Source organism: Leguminivora glycinivorella, chromosome Z (genome assembly GCF_023078275.1).
Source record: "Leguminivora glycinivorella isolate SPB_JAAS2020 chromosome Z, LegGlyc_1.1, whole genome shotgun sequence".
Lineage (NCBI taxonomy): Eukaryota > Metazoa > Arthropoda > Insecta > Lepidoptera > Tortricidae > Leguminivora > Leguminivora glycinivorella.
In genome coordinates this window covers 50,349,541-50,366,351 of record NC_062998.1, presented here as the reverse complement: position 1 = coordinate 50,366,351, position 16,811 = coordinate 50,349,541, and positions in this window count along the sequence as shown.

Here is a 16,811-nt window from a genome sequence, read left to right as displayed (position 1 = left end):
TAAAGGTATGGTCGGGATTAAAAAATTCTAGTGTTTAAATGACGCATGACAATTATCACACTATTGTCAGGTGACATTGTCAAGCTCACAAATGGCACGTTTAGATACTGGTCCCACCAAAAGCGAGTAACGCCGTGTCTTGCGTGGGCGACGGTCGCGCGACTGTCGCGCGACCGTCGCCGTCGCGTCTCATCGCAGCGTCTACTTCCATATCGATAAGGTTTGATTTCGTATGCGTCACATCGCTGTCGCGCGATCGTCGCCCACGCAAGCCACGGCGTAAGCGATGAGCTATCGGCTATAGATACTAAAAAAGATATCGCTGCCGTGTAAATAAGAGAGACGTAATGATAACGCGAGCAGTTTATATTTCGTCGTTGAGCGTTGAAATATAAATCGCTCGCTATCTCTCTCATTTACACTAGCTAGTCTGTGGCCAGAGGCTGTGGATAGTCTGTGGTAAGAGTAAGCCCATTTATAAAAAAAATAATCTTTTGCCGATAGCTCATCGCTTACTCGCCTTTGGTGAGACCAGTTCTTTAGACACTAGAACTTAGTGGCGTCACACATCGTGAAATGTGTGCAGCCTCTAAATTTTTATAAATTATCATAACATCTCATTCGTGTGATAGGCCATGGTGGAATGAGAAAAGTAATTCATTTTACATCAAAGTGACTTCGAAATAACTTTTTAATGAGCCAATTAAATGTACATTACTGTCCATGTCACTACCTTATTTGCATAAAACAAAATGATGGAAATATTCAAGAACGATCCAAGGTTCGCGCTCAAAACTGTTAGAACACAAAACTCAAAGTCTTACATTTCTCATTGCACAGTATAAAGCTTTAAATCACTTTATCAACACCCTAAAATTTGTTTATTTTTGGACACTGAATAGATACGTAAATAAACAAATATATGTCGTCACTACTTTGAAAAAAAAATCTCTTATCTCACACTGCCCCTCAAAGTTAAAACGTAGTAAGTCTATACGCATTCCATACATACTTACTACACTTTTCTCTTCAATGTCAGAAGAAGATATAAGTTTCTTTCAAAGTAGTGACAATGTATTATATAATATTTTGGTCACAGTCACAGGCAATAATGTCTTACAATATGCTAAATATCTGTCACGCTCGTGAATTAAGTTATTTCTGTGTGATATTATTGCCGGTGATTGCTCAAAACGCTTTAAAAACTTTTACACCGACATCAGTCTCTAAGGCTGGTTTTAATGTCACGCGGACCGATCGCGCGGAGCGATCCGCACGACCAATTTGTACGAAGTTGATGTTGTCGTCCGCACCACTCAAACGCTCCCTGAACTTAATACATATTGGTCCGGTGGGGATCGTGACACTGAAACCAGCAAAAAAATAAGCAAATTTTACAAATAATTTAAGTACAACGACTGGAAACACTGCCATCGTATTAGTATCCTACACTTTCTCCTACCCGCTATAAAATAAGGTTTTCAATTCGGTTGTAATAAATACCTCCCGCGGGCCAATTTCGTAGTCTTCCCGAATTTAATATTAACCACTAAGAGATGTGGCGAGAGCTGTGTGTGAGTGTCAACAAAATGTATTAATTATTAATAAAAAAAAGTTTTTTATTTTTCTCACAAGTACACAAGTCAACATTATAGATAATGAGAAAAGATTATTAGTTAATTCAGGTTTAGAGCCTTTTCACAATAGCAATGTTGCGACTGAGCAGTGATAGTGAGGTTGACCGGTAGCATTTAATAGATGGCGCTAGCTTACCTTGTCTTTATAACCTTTACAGTGGTATTCAAGACGTGATTTTTTTTAATTTCTTCTTTTTAATTCCATTCGTTAATACATTTCTATTATTTTTATTTAATACTGAATTATAATTATTTGGACAAGCATTTAAAAACAGTGTCCTTGTGAAAGGATTCCGTGATGGAAATTGTAGAAGTCGACTCAGTCACATAAAATGGGTTGAATTGTGTCTAGGAACATGTCACTGCAATATCTCGCTTTCATTATCTTTCAACCAATGCTTTGAGAACTCCTTTTTGGGAATTTAGGCACATAATGTATAATAGTACAAGTACAGAAGGCTCACTCCTTTGATGTTCACAAACTGCCGCCATTCTAAATTCTTACCTATATTAACAAACGGACCGCACGCGAGCAGCCGACATTGAATTTTATTGCGCCGAGCGAAGGTCACCACTGAATCGCGGAGTGAGCCGCCTCCGATACAGGCGCGAATTATGTATGAAGTTTCAAAGACAGATGGCGCCATCTATATTGACTGTCGCCAACCTCATTTCGGTCACTGGTCTGTCTAGTTTACATTGCTGCCTCTAAAAAGAAAAAAGTCTTATGCTTTTAGTATATAATGTACTGCATTATCTTATGGGATTGTGCATTAAAAAAAACATCTTACACATTTTGAGTTCTCGCCCGTGTGAATCGTGGAGTGCTTTAAGTGTGTGGATAGCTTGTTATTCAGTGAATATTGGGCTACGGTGTCCGCTTACCATACGCTTAAATACTGCAGTAAGCTAGCCACTTTAATTGTTGAAAGGTTGGCTATACCTAAGAATTTTCGTGATTCCGGTTCTAACCAGTAACCAGCGTGTAGCGTCACCGCGAGTTTGGTTCTGGCATAAATATTTTCTTACGTTTACTTATACTTGTATATTTGTATAAATGCATTAATTTTATTTATTTGTTAGCCTGTTGTGTTCCACTGCTCGGCAAAGGCCTCCCTCTCTTTCTTCCACGCGTCTCGGTTTAAGGCAATGTTTGGCCAATCTTTTCGAAAGACGTCAAGATCGTGCCGCCATCTCCTTCCCGGTCTGCCGTCACGCAGCACTATGTTTGGTGTCCATTCGGTACTTTTCTTGGCCCAGTCCCATTTAAGCTTAGCGGCTGTCAGGGCTACGTCGGCTGCTACGTAAGGCTACTTTGGTTAATAATAAATGCATTTATGAGATATTTTTAAGTTAAGTAGGCGTTCGCGAATATAAGTACCTATTTATAGTCAAACTCGTGGCGAAGCTAAGTAGGTACAGTTTTACTAAAAACTGGTCTAGGTAGTTAAAGTTTTAAGCTCTTTTAATATGTGTCGTGTTGCAGAAATATGAATGTTAAAATAGGAAAAGAGGTTTTTAATTAATTTACCAGATTCCATTTTTTTTTTATTTAGATCACGCCATTTCTTTTAACATAAACAGAAATATATTTCGTTAGCAATCTAGATTTCCTTTTAAACTTATATAAGTATAAATTTATAAATTTTCGTTATGTCCATTTTTATACTATTATAGTATGATTGTATTTATATTTAAATTATTAAACCCTAAGCACAACTTTTGATAGCATTTACAGTTTTTGTAAAATGGTTTAGAAATCGTAGTCCTTCGCGTACGCACTGAATATATTAGGTATCTGTTTCGATCTTTCTTTAGCATTTCGTATTGCGCTAAAGGGAGACAGGTGACAAAATCGTGCGTACTAGTTGAATGGACGACTAACGATTATGACTACCTATATTAAGTCGAGTATTAAAATACAATTCCGGTGTAACTTGTATTATATTAATATTTAAAAAAAAAATCTATAACCGTTTTACCAACTGTGAGTGAAACGCTTTTTTAAACTAAACTTTGTGAACTTAGAATAAATAATATTGATAGTGTATTTACGCATATATTATTATTAATTGAGACAGGTTGGGTCTGCTGAGACCAAAAATAACACCAAACGTTTGAAACTTAATAGTCTATTAAACAAATATGTGTTAAAATATATGTTTTTGTTTAAGTTCACACACATTTTGGTGAAAGTGTAAAAAAATCTATAAACTTAAGCTACAGAAAAAAATGTGATTCATAAGTCAAATATATAGTAATATACGTATAGTTGTATAACATATGTTAAGTAGGAAATGTATGGATGTGTGCGTATTATTGTGCTTAAAGGCGGGTGTTTAGATTATGTATTACTTATATACATACATACACATTATATATATGCACTACGGCTGGTAACTGCATATTCGGTAGCGTAGTTAAAATATATATGATTATATATATGTAAGTAACCGTTTAACTGATATAAATATATATAAATTAGGTATGATTAAAATATACACATAAAATTCATCGTTTATGTTTAGAATCAACCTGAACCTATATTTTGCTCCAACCGTTTTAAGAATGCACGTACTTTTTATTACTTATATTTTTTTTTTTTTCAGTAGTCTTACCACGAGTTTTATACTATGGTCTATGTAGCTTACTCTCAATATATCTTGCCCGCACTAAACTGCCAGTACCTACGAGATGCATTGAAAGTAAGTCCATTGCCCAACTCGCGGAAAACCTACTTCTTTTTATATCATTCACATCACAATTATTTTTAACGAGGCATGCTCGCGCAATATTTTCATTAACATATCAATATTTTGTATTAATGTTAGTTGTAACGTATACATTTCTTGTACTACCTACATTTTTATATGTGTGTCACAAAAATATTTACATCACTATTTTTAAGTTTTCTATACCTAGCCGGGAGCTTGCAATACCTGTACTGTATTCTTTCCTTCAATGGCTTTACATCACTAACAGTAAAACAAATATAGACAAATATTGTTCTAAAATAAATATTGAAAACCTGAATATTACAAACTGGAATTCCTTGCATAATATTGAAAAACAAAATTGAGATAATACCCGTTCCATTACATTACGTTTTCGTTAAAATCAAGATTAAGAAATACCACCAGTCACTAAAAAAAATCTGTGGTTTTCAATATTTTTTTGGGAAAATACGAGTTTAAACTTATTTTCCTGCCATTCATACTGAAATACAATGTATGCTCCTTCTTATACAATTGTAAAATCAAAGTCGATGCTATCTTATCTCAGTTATCTCAGAAGCGTCATACCTACTTTGCCATTGCATTACACAAAAATTGTTTTATCTTTAAACTAGATGGCGCCACATGTTGTAATAGCAGGATCATCAACAGCATTGTCTCTAAGAACGCACAGCGCCATCTATGTTATGCATCTTGAAACCACGCTTACAATATTGTGCAATAGGTTTTCTTATTGTTAAATTTTCTTTAATCTCTGCGAAGAGATATACTCGACGACAAACAGGGTGTACCTATTCATTTTGTCCTTAATATTTTTCTATTTAACCTTGTGAGGACAAAAATATAAAGACTTCATTACCTTTCCACCTTCTTTAGAATTTCCTCCCGCTGACCAGTTCAAAAGATGGTTGTATGTTTAAACCATTATTATGTCTTTGACTATTGCCCCGATTCGAACATATATTAAAAAGTTGTCGAAAATTAGTTATATATACGATATGGATTGGATATGCTAATGTGTTAGTTTGAATAATAATCTGAGCTGTATCGTATCCATGGCTAATATTAGAGGCATATCGAATTAGGCGACAGTAATCTTGACTTATTAATGTAATACTTTCAAAATATATTCGCATTTATTCCGAATGTTCTGACAGTTATATATATTTTTGGAACTTATCTAAGGTTATGTAAAAGCGTATTTAACTGTGCATTTTTTTTTATCAGAGATAATCATGTTACTAGATTTTTTATATCTGTCAGAACCGCCTGCCTTGCAGTAACAAAACGTTATCTATAAGTTGTCAGTATTGTATGTCAGTACATTCCAGTGCTTCTTAAATCGGTTGTATTTTGATAGCCATTAGAATAAACGCATCTTAGCTTATTTGTTAAGCGTTACGTCCGAGCGGTGCAATAATATCTACACAAAAAGTAAGGCATTCGAGAACAAATTTTAAAATACATTTCTATGTATGGACAACTTTTATCTGTTTACCAAGTTGGTAAGTATAATAATATACCATATGGTATTCACTCATAAAAAAAAAACATAAAATCGAACAAATTTATCGTCATCACAAGAGTAGACAATTTCTTGTCACTTTTAAATAGAAGTGAATGTGAAAAATGCTGGTTGAAAAAATGTTTACATATTAATGCATCGCGACGGACAATAAACTACCGTTTTGGTTGAAAACTTTATAATATGGCTGTTGAACATTTGTTGACATTACTTTAGAGACAACGTGTCGGTTTCGAGCGATCAAGTTTTTTAATATTAAGAAAAACACCTATAGTGTATTTAATATAGATCTTTATGGATATAAACAAAGAAATCTGCCAATAAGCGACACACATTAGCCCCCTTATTCATAAACGTACACTAAAATTATCAAGCAGATAAAGTTCGTTTGTCCTTTCTATCACACCAATACGTCGAAAAGGGACAAACTAACTTCATCGGCTTATAACTTTTAGTGAACGTTTATGAATGGGGTTAGTATTTATGTATAAGGCCAGAGATAAGACTACCCGTTTTCGTATTGTATAACAGACGGACAAGTAGTCTTTACCTTATGAGCAATACTGCCGCTTAAGATTCTTATGAAATACACTATAAATAATAATTAGACAAAATACTATTAAAGAGCCTGTCTCAATTTTCTAAATTTGATCATTCGTCAATTTCTTTCACAATCACAGATTAATTTTACAAAAATAGCTTAACTGTAAACAAGTTATTATTGTAAATTAATATTTCTAAGGCTGTTTCATTTGACACTTTGTCTCTTTTCCTTCGCGTTAGCTTACGTTCATTCTATTCTAGTTTAAAGAGTTTATTCCTAGAGATGGACCGTTTTTAAAATGCGCGTCCTTCCCATGGTCTACACCTAAAGTATCTACTCGACATTTGTGGTGTTGCTTTTAAAATATAGGGTCACTATATACGCAATAATGTGTTAATCCACATGCATTTTGCAATAAAATGTCAACATTAATCGTCAATTTTTTTAGTTGACATCTTATTGTAAACTATCATCGTATTGTCTAACTATGAACTATGAACTATGCTTGTTAAGATATTTTCGAGCATATGAGACGGTCCGATATATATGATACATGTGGATGCCCTAGAAGTGCTCGCAGCTTAAAAAATCGTTTATCTCTACCCTAAACCGGTGATTTTTACAAATGGCACAGAGTAATAAGTTCACCGGTTAAATATATGTTTTCAATTGTTATCTCGCTGTATTTAAGAGAAAATTGAATACATATGTTCAAGGAATAACTTAGAAGTCGTATTTTCACGCATTATCTTCAGTATTCTATGTTGCCACGCTTTTGATTATCTGTGGACGGATTTATGTTAAGTTATGCGCGTACTTAGGCGTATTTTTCACATCTTTGGGAATCGACGGTTGCTGTTTTCTGTGACAAGATAGTTGCCTATTGCACGGGAAGCATGGTCGCGCGATAGACGATAAAATATCAGGCCGTCCCTATCGCACTTACAAATAGTGCGATAGGGACGGCCTGCTATTTTATCACTTATCGCGCGACCATAATTGCCTGCTTGGAGTATATAATTTAGTTCATTGATATATCATACATAGATCTCTCTTAGCATGGTTTATTTTTAACTATATAATTAAATCATGCATGAGTTCAATGTACGATTTTACTCAATATGTAATAAATTTTGTTAATAAGATGAATGTTCGAAGGACCCTTAAATGCATGACCTTGACAAAGATTCATTCAAATTTGAATTTTGACATGCTGTCAACTATCAATAGAGGCAAATGACCTTTGTGTTTAATCTATATGCTATGTTAAACTGAGGAATTGTTGTCCAAATGGAATTGTACTCTGACAAATAAAGTCGAAGCGCAATCTAACGATAGGTATTTTAGCAAATACATTCTTACATAAACTTGACTGATTCAGAGGTTGTATGCTTTGTAGGAAAATATTCAAGAATACTGCTGACTTTTAAGGCTATTTGTACCCATGATTAGCGCATAATTTGCTATGTCGGAGTGTGCTAATGTCATCATTTTGTCATATTCTGTAAAAATATGTCATTCTCAATGACACTTTCACACTTCAGTGTGGCAAACTTAGCTGAGACAGGTTATTTTGGCAAGTGGACCTGTGTTTCGCATTGCTCACTTTCTACCCATTTTGGCCAATTTTCAGCCATATTTTGGCCAGTTTGGCCGCCGATTCCCAAAGGTGCGTCCACATTTCGGCATTCAGCAGCCGCGACTGTGTATATAGTTATTGTATCAGAAATATTATGTACCTACAGAGTAATAAAGTGATGTATTTTTGTTCTGGCCCTCAGCGTTGGGCTGTAGCATATTATTGCATTTTATATTAATAAAGTTTTCTTATATGTGGACGCTCGTTGTTTTATTATGTATAAGTATATACCCATGCCAGGGGCGGCTCACTCCGCCATTCTATCGCCGCGCTACAAATACATCCTGGCGGCCGCGAGTTCGCGGCCTACTCAGGGGTGGCGCGCGTTCTCACGGAATGCACGTTCGCACTTTCTTTTGTCACTTTACGCCGCGAGGTTTTTTAAGCGATGTCCGCGTGTGAGATGGCTAATAATACTTAGTTAAATAGATATATTGAATAAAATAAATACCATAAGACATTCTTACTTAGATTAACTGATTAAGTCCCACGGAAAAGTTCAATAAGGCTTGTGATGTTGGAACTTGAACAAAAATATATATTGGGTTGGTAAGAAAGTAATGAGCGAATCATAACCAATATTGTAATTTTTATTTAACACTTTCGAAACCGGGCTCTACGCGGCGCTACGACATTTTCGCTACATACGGGGAAATCCATGTAATCGGCTACGCTTCTACGAGCGGTGTGCCCGACAGTCGGGTTCTTGGTAGCGAAAGTGTTAATTTATTATTTTAATCATTTATGAAAAATATAACGGCCTTCGTTATCTACTACTTGTCTCCATCGTTCTGGTAAAGAATGAATAGCATCGGCGAAGAAGTTCTTAGGTTTAGATTAAAAAAACTCAGCTATGTACTGTCGTAGATGGGCTTGATCATCGAACTTTTTTTCATTCAAGGCATTGCTTAGCGATCTGAACAATGCGTAATCCGTAGGTGCCAAGTCTGGAGAGTACGGTGGATGAGGTATCACTTTCCAACCTAGCTCCAATAGCTTTAGCCGAGTCACTTTTGCAATGTGTGGGCGAGCATTGTCGTGTAAGAAAAAAACTTTAGCATGCTGTGGACGATTCTGACAGATTTTATGGTTTACATTTTCAAGCTGATTACAGTATACTGATGCGGTAACAGTCATTCCACTTGGTAGGAGTTCCCAGTGAATAATACCATGAATATCCCACCAAACAGACAGCATAACTTTTTTCGGGTGAGGCTCTGTTTTTGGTGCCTCTATTCCTTTTTCGTTTGGAGCTAGCCACTAACGTTTGCGTGTGTGATTTATATATAAGACCCATTTTTCATCTCCAGTGATAAGATGGTCCAACCAGTTGAATGTGCGGCGAAAAGACAGAAGTTGTATGCAGATATCGGCACGGCGGCTTAGTTGATCTAGAGATCAAGTTCGTGCGGTATCCAAACACTGTATTTGTAGTTTTTTCCCAACTCGTGTTTCTATGGTGACATGAGAGCAGCCTAACTCGGTAGCAAGAGTACGACTCGTTAGCCTCGGATCTCCTTCAATTAAGGTTTTTAATTTGGCTACATCAATCTTCACCGGTCGACCAGACTTAGGTTGATCTGATAATGAAAAGTCGCCACTACGAAACCGCTGGAACCATCGCTTCGCCGTGGCCTCAGACACAACTTCAGGAGCAACACGCTGACATATATTACGCACTGCTTCGGCGGCTGAATGGCCAGACTGAAATTCATATAGTAAGCAATGCCTTACATGCACTTTTAATTCGTCCATTTTCTTCCTTATATTAGCTCTGCGACAGCTAGTGAATGACTGACGAGAAACTGTGCAACTCGCCCTTTATATACTTTCGACCATAGAAGATTCTAGAACTCTCTCAAAAATTTTATGTGGAATTCAATCGATCGCTCATTACTTTCTTACCAACCCAATAAATACAGTATATATACCCAGAAAGTACCCGAGACTTGAATATAATAGTATAACATTTTATGTGAAAGTATTAATTCGTTTGGATCCATTGGTAACCCTATCACCGGACGCCGCGCACGTGCGGCTCGTTTCTTTGTAAGAATTTTGTAGGTATTTAAAAAGGCGGCATTTCGTGAACATCAAAGCAGTGGGCCATCAAAGCAAACGATCGCGCGACCGTCGCCGTCGCGTCTCATACTTCCATATCGATAAGGTTTGATTTCGTATGCGTCGCATCGCCGTCGCGCGACCGTCGCCCACGCAAGCCACGGCGTTATAGAGAGTTACTGTCGAAGTAAAATGACGTGTAATCACAGTGCATAGACTGCCATCTCTTGACACAGGCTTAAAACTTTTGAACCTCAGTTTTGACAATTTGGCCCATATTCTTAGCTTCATATGTTTTAAAATGTCAAATATTAATATTAGCGCCATCTAGCTGAGCGTACCCCAAAGGTGTAATGCCATCTAGGCCACCGTACCTTTTTCAGTATGGTACTGAGGTACGTTTTTTTCTTAGACTTTATCAGTCTATACGGAGTTATATATGTCTTTGCTAACTAGTTAGCTAGTGCGTAACTTCACTGTCAGCGCCATCTCTATTGTCGGTCCAAAGTTAGAAGTCCTACGAGTAAAAAATAGATGGCGCCGCAGGTCTCAACTGAAATTACATTTTCTTCAACTATTCTGCTCACAGAGTAGTCTATTTCTAAGCCTTATGTCCAAGAGTTACATTGTATTATTGCTCAGTGGTTCGTAGGTAGTTACTACAAAGCAAAATACCGAGTAAATTGTTCCCATAGGCACTGGTCCCACCGCGAGCTAGAGCTATGAGCTATCGGCTATAAAAACGAACAAAAGATAAGCGCTCCCGTGCAAATAAAAGAGACAGGGCTATTTTGATAGCTCACCGCTGGGCGAGTAACTATAAACATCGCCGTGTCTCTTTTATTTGCACGGGAATGCTTATCTTTTGTTCGTTTTTATAGCCGATAGCTCATAGCTTACTAGCTCGCGGTGGGACCAGTGACTAAAAGGGCTGGAATTTGAATTCATTTCACAAATTCGGCCCAGTTTAGTTCAATAGAATAAATTTAGAATAGTACGGAAAGGGATTTCTATGGATAGTGGAAGTTAAAAGAATAATAAGTATTTTACGGAAGGCTTGGCAAGAAAATGGGTTTATTGTACCTAAGGAATAACATGAATGTAGAATCATAAATGCGTTTTTACCTGCTGGTATTAAAGGACAAAACTCGTGTTTCCGAGCTAGCGAGGGGAAAATATTATTTTGCCCTCACTAGCATTTTATCCACTAGTGGGTAAAGTGATTTGACCTTGAATAAAGTCAAATTAACTGCTTTAAAATTGATAAAAGTAGGTGAATCTAGTAATAAAGATGATTTACCACCTGTGGAACTACCTACTGGAAGCAGTGATAAACGCATTTTTTGCGTTGTAGTTTCCTCTCTATAGTGAGGGGAAAAGTTTTGTGTTACACTCGGGTGCAAATGTATTTTACTTCTCGTGTGTTAAAAAACTCGCAAGTTCAGGATTCTATTCTCGAACCACTCGCTTCGCTCGTGGTTCAACTATAGAATCCTTTCACTTGCTAGTTTTTCAATTCCACACTCGGCGTAAAAATACAACTTTGCCCCCTTGTATAACAAATAACTATTATGTTCCTAAAAATTAAAAACGCTGGTTACGGTATAGACCCCTATCCAAGAATCGGTAGGGTTAGTGGGGGTAACTATACCTATTAGCCACTCAATTACTAGGTCTCTAAATTTTTTAATGGGCTCCAATCAAAACCCTGATGTTGCTTAAGTCCATGGGCGGCGATGACTGCTTTCCATCAGGCGGCTCGTCTGCTCGTTTGCTGCCCATTACATAAAAAAAGTAAAATAAAGGTAACTAGAGCTACTACCAAAAGCAGAGTGGTTAGGTAAATCCATACTAAAATTATAAATGGGAAAGTGTGTGTCTGTTTGTTTGTCCGGCTTTCACGGCAAAACGGAGCGACATTATATGCCAGGTCCAAAGTTCGGAGGGTCATCTGTACTGAAAAACGTCGAACGATACACGTGCGAAAAGGAAATTCGTAACTCGTGTCGTAATTTATTGCCACTCGTTTCGAACGTCCTTTTTAACCCCCGACGCAAAAACGACGGGGTATAAATAAGTTTGACGTGTCTGTCTGTTTGTCTGTCTGTCTGTGTGTGTGGCATCGTAGCTCCCGAACGGATGAACCGATTTCGATTTAGTTTTTTTTTGTTTGAAAGCTGAGTTAGTCGGGAGTGTTTTTTAGCCATGTTTTATGAAAATCGGTCTACTATGCCGCGGTCGGGGGTTTTTTCAATTTTTTTACGTACTTATTGTAATCGTAATGTACTATTTTTCATTTCTTTCTTATGATTAATAAACAACTGATGAGATTTCATATATTCCTTATACCGGACAGTGAGTGAAGTCGTCTATACATGACAATGTGCTCAGCCGACCTAGGTGACAATAATTGACTAACGATGGGATCGAAATGCACTTTGGCAGTGTGGCGCAACTACTGAAGAGCGACCGGTACCTAGATCTAGCTACCATACGCTTGCGAAGCGTCAAAATCACGTTGAATAGCACGTACCCAGGGTGGGTACGTACGTACTTCCGCTATCTGTATCGCTTTTCCGTATTAGGGCATTTTCAAAAATGGGGACCCAAAATTAGTGAAAGTTGTTAACAAAAATTAACTCGATGTCAGTTTTGTGACGAAAATTAAGCATGAAATTTCAATAAAAATATTGCTTTTGTGTTAATTACATACCTACATAATCTACATTTAGAACACATGAAGAAAAGGGTTGGATTTTAGACAAAATTTCATTCTCAATTGTCGTGAGCCAGAGCCCGTAACTTTCATGCCGATGACATCAATTTGACGTCACGCTACATACCTATGATTCAAATAGTTCTATTGTAATAATTAATCATTATTCATTAATCAATTTAATCGATTACAAATGACTTCAAAAGTAAGCTATTCATACGTGGAATAATTAATACCTACTCGATACGTGAAACGAAAAGGAAACAATTTGTTTTAATAATTTATTGAAATATGGTAACAAAACTGTTTAATAAAATGTATGTATAAAAAATAAACAAATAATTTAATTCACTTTTCAAGTATCAAGTAGGTATTAATTATTTCACATATAAATAGATTAGTTTTGAAGTCATGATTAAAATGATTTATGAATAATTAGTAATATAAATATTAATTATTAAATAAAACTCTTGAATCATCCTATATGCAGCGTGATGTCAAATTTATGTCATCGGCATGAAAGTTACGGGCCCTGGTCGTGACAAAACTGAAATCAAGTTAATTTTTGTTAACAACTGTCACAAATTTTGTGTCCCAATTTCTGAAAATGCCCATTATCGCGACAGAGCCAGACTGCGTTTAGACCGGCGCGCGGCGTCTAGCGGCAACGATTGTCATTTTGGCTAGGCTTACTGAGCCGAGAGTTGGTACTCAGGTCTCGCATATCAAACGATATTCCGTACACAGGCTCCGAAACTCATCACTATGGTGCAAGGCTTGAATATAGATCCTTGTTTAACCTTTCAGTGGCAAAAAAGTATGCAAAAAAACTGGTGGTATGCAAAAAATGCCCAGATCTGAAATTATGTACAAGTTGTACAACCAATTGGAAGCCTAGGCCACTCTACAACCATGTCAAAATGACAAGCAGTAAGAGATTTCTTACAATCTGATTTAGGTATAACGTCACTGTGACGTAGTTCTACAGTGGCCTAGGGTTCCACGGGCTAGCTAGTACGAGTAGGTATTCTCATCACGCGCTGTTCACCGACCTTATCAGGATTCGATTGTGTCTATTGATGCGCGAGTGTGGGTGGACCAAAGGAATACAAATGACCAACCACTGTTGGCAGAACTCAACTTCTTAAGGTTGTAGATTTATTTACTATTCAAACGTTTGACGACCGGTCTGGCGCAGTCGGTAGTGACCCTGTCAGCTACGCCGCGGTCGCGGGTTCGAATCCCGGTAAGGGCATTTATTTGTGTGATGAGCACAGATATTTGTTCCTGAGTCATGGATGTTTTCTATTTATATAAGTATTTATATATTATATATATCGCTGTCTGAATACCCACAACACAAGCCTTCTTGAGCTTACCGTGGGCCTCAGTCAATCTGTGTAAGAATGTCCTATAATATTTATTTATTATTTATTTAAACGTCCCCTATTTTAGGAAAGTGTGGGGTTCGAAAGAGACAAAAATTAGCCTATGTCACTCTTCATCCTTTCAACTACCGCCACTTAAAAAATCACGTCAATTCGTGGCTCTGTTTTGCCCTGAAAGACGGACAAACAAACAGACACACACTTGCCCATTTATAATATTAGTATGGATAGTAGTATATAATAGACCCTCAAAAGGCTCCTCTAACCAGTTGAGTGTAAGGGCATTTTCAAAAATTGGGACCCAAAATTTGTAAAAGTTGTTAACAAAATTAACTTGATGTCAGTTTTGTGACGACAATGAAGCATGAAATTTCAATAAAAATATTGCTTTTGTGTTAATTACGTAAACCAAAGTATAAGCAATAATCTCCATTTAGAACATGAAAAAAGTTGGTTTGTAGACATAATATACAAGGTGCTCGCGAGGAACCCATATAACTTTAACTTAACTTTAACTCTTTTAGACACATTTTAAGACTAAAATGTCACATAAACTTTTCTAGATTTCGTCTAGTTTCAGAGTTATTGCCAATTTAAAAAAAACATTTCCGTATTGTTACTCAGTAGAAAAGGTTTCTTAACGGCGCTGATGCGCAATTGTGGAGCATAGTCTCACAGTAGTCATTGATAGATGTCAAAATGTGACAAGAAAAACTTCCAAATAATTTGGTTTTTAGAAAAATAAATGAAGGAACTCATTTTAATTGCCAACTTTATGGATAAAAAAATTTTTTTATGTGAAAATACGTCCAAAAACGTAAAAAAAAAAACAAAAAAAAAAATTCTTTTTTGGCGAAAAATTTTAAAATTCATATATATCATTTTTTCTTTCTTTTTGCCTCAGAAACGCGTGGTTCAAGTTATGCGGGTTCCTCGCGAGCACCTTGTATGACGATATTTGCGAAAGATAACGCATGTTATGAGAAAACTGATACGTGAAAACTTTTATGAGATAGGAGGCAAACGAGCAGACAGGTCGCCTGATGGTAAGCGTAAGCGATCACTGCCGCCCAAGGACACCCGAAACACCATAACTGTTGGAGGTGCGTTGCCGGCCTTTGAGCCTTTAAATCTTTGAGGCTCGAAGGTAGTATCTGCTCTTAACAATTTGGTTGGAAACCAAGTGGTTAAACGTTTTTAGTGCAAGGATTTCAGGAGCCTTTTTTATAACTTACTTACTTACTTACTCCGTTGGCTCAATGCCCCAAAATGAGACTTGGCATCTGATACAAGGCATCGCCACTTTTCTCGGTCCTGCGCTACCTCTCGCCAATTCTTGACTTGGAGTTCGCACAGATCCGCTTCCACCATATCGCTCCAGCGATATCTGGGGCGTCCGGCAGGTCGTCCCCCTGCTTGGCGACCCAGGTATGCTCTTTTCACATTCCGATCCTTATCCATCCTCTCGAGATGGCCCAACCAACGGAGTCTGTGTGCTTTAGTGTCTCCTATGATGTTAGGTTCAGCCACTAGGCCTTCGATTTCACTGTTCCTAAGGATTCTCCAGCTTCGATCCGGTCTTCGTTTTATATAACACTAGTTTTAAATCGTTAAGATCTTTTAACACCAAAGAACGATTTTCAAACAGAACCCTAAATGTTTCATCCATTGCAAAAGCCTTATTGTGCCAGGTAAACGCCACCAAAGGCGTTTGAAACCTTGGAAATCCGGCTCAAAACTAAGTCCACTTTAACTCTATTGTGTATACGAAAAATCCCGAGATCTACTCAAAATACCCGTAAATTCCGTCTAAGGTAAATTTGCGAGGTGCTTGCATTGACAATATTTGGAAACGTTTTACTAGTAAGTAATTAACATTTTAATGAATATAATCGTCACTTACTACCTACCAAAGACATATATAACTCCGTATAGACAGATAAAGTCTAAGAAATAACACCTCAGTACCATACAGAAAAAGGTACGGTGGCCTAGATGGCATTACACCGTTGGGGAACGCTTAGCTAGATGGCGCTAATATTAATGTTTGACATTTTAAGACATACCAAGCTAAGAATATGGGCCAAATTGTCAAAACTGACATTCAAAAGTTTTAAGCCTGTGTCAAGAGATGGCAGTCTATGCACTGTGATTACACATTTTACTTCGACAGTAACTCTCTATATAACTCGATCCTCTTTGCTACCTACATACTTTGTTAATATTAATGCGGGTATCGTCACAAAACTGATATCGAGTTAATTTTTGTTAACAACTGTCACTAATGTTGGGTCCCAATTTCTGAAAATGCCCAGATTAGGGTTGCAAAAAAACGGTTTTTTTTTCTGGCTTGAAAAAAGCATGAAAATTTTTGTGAAAAAAAACAATTTTTTTTCTGGAGTATGTTTTTTTTCTAAAGTACGAAATCTCAAAATTTGCATAGTAGTTAATACTTTTATACGGGTTTTTAGACTTAATGTTAACTATTAAACGAATTTAATCAAATAACTTTCATTTCTGGTCTTATAAAAGTAACATTTACGAAATCTGTAGTTGGTAGTTATCA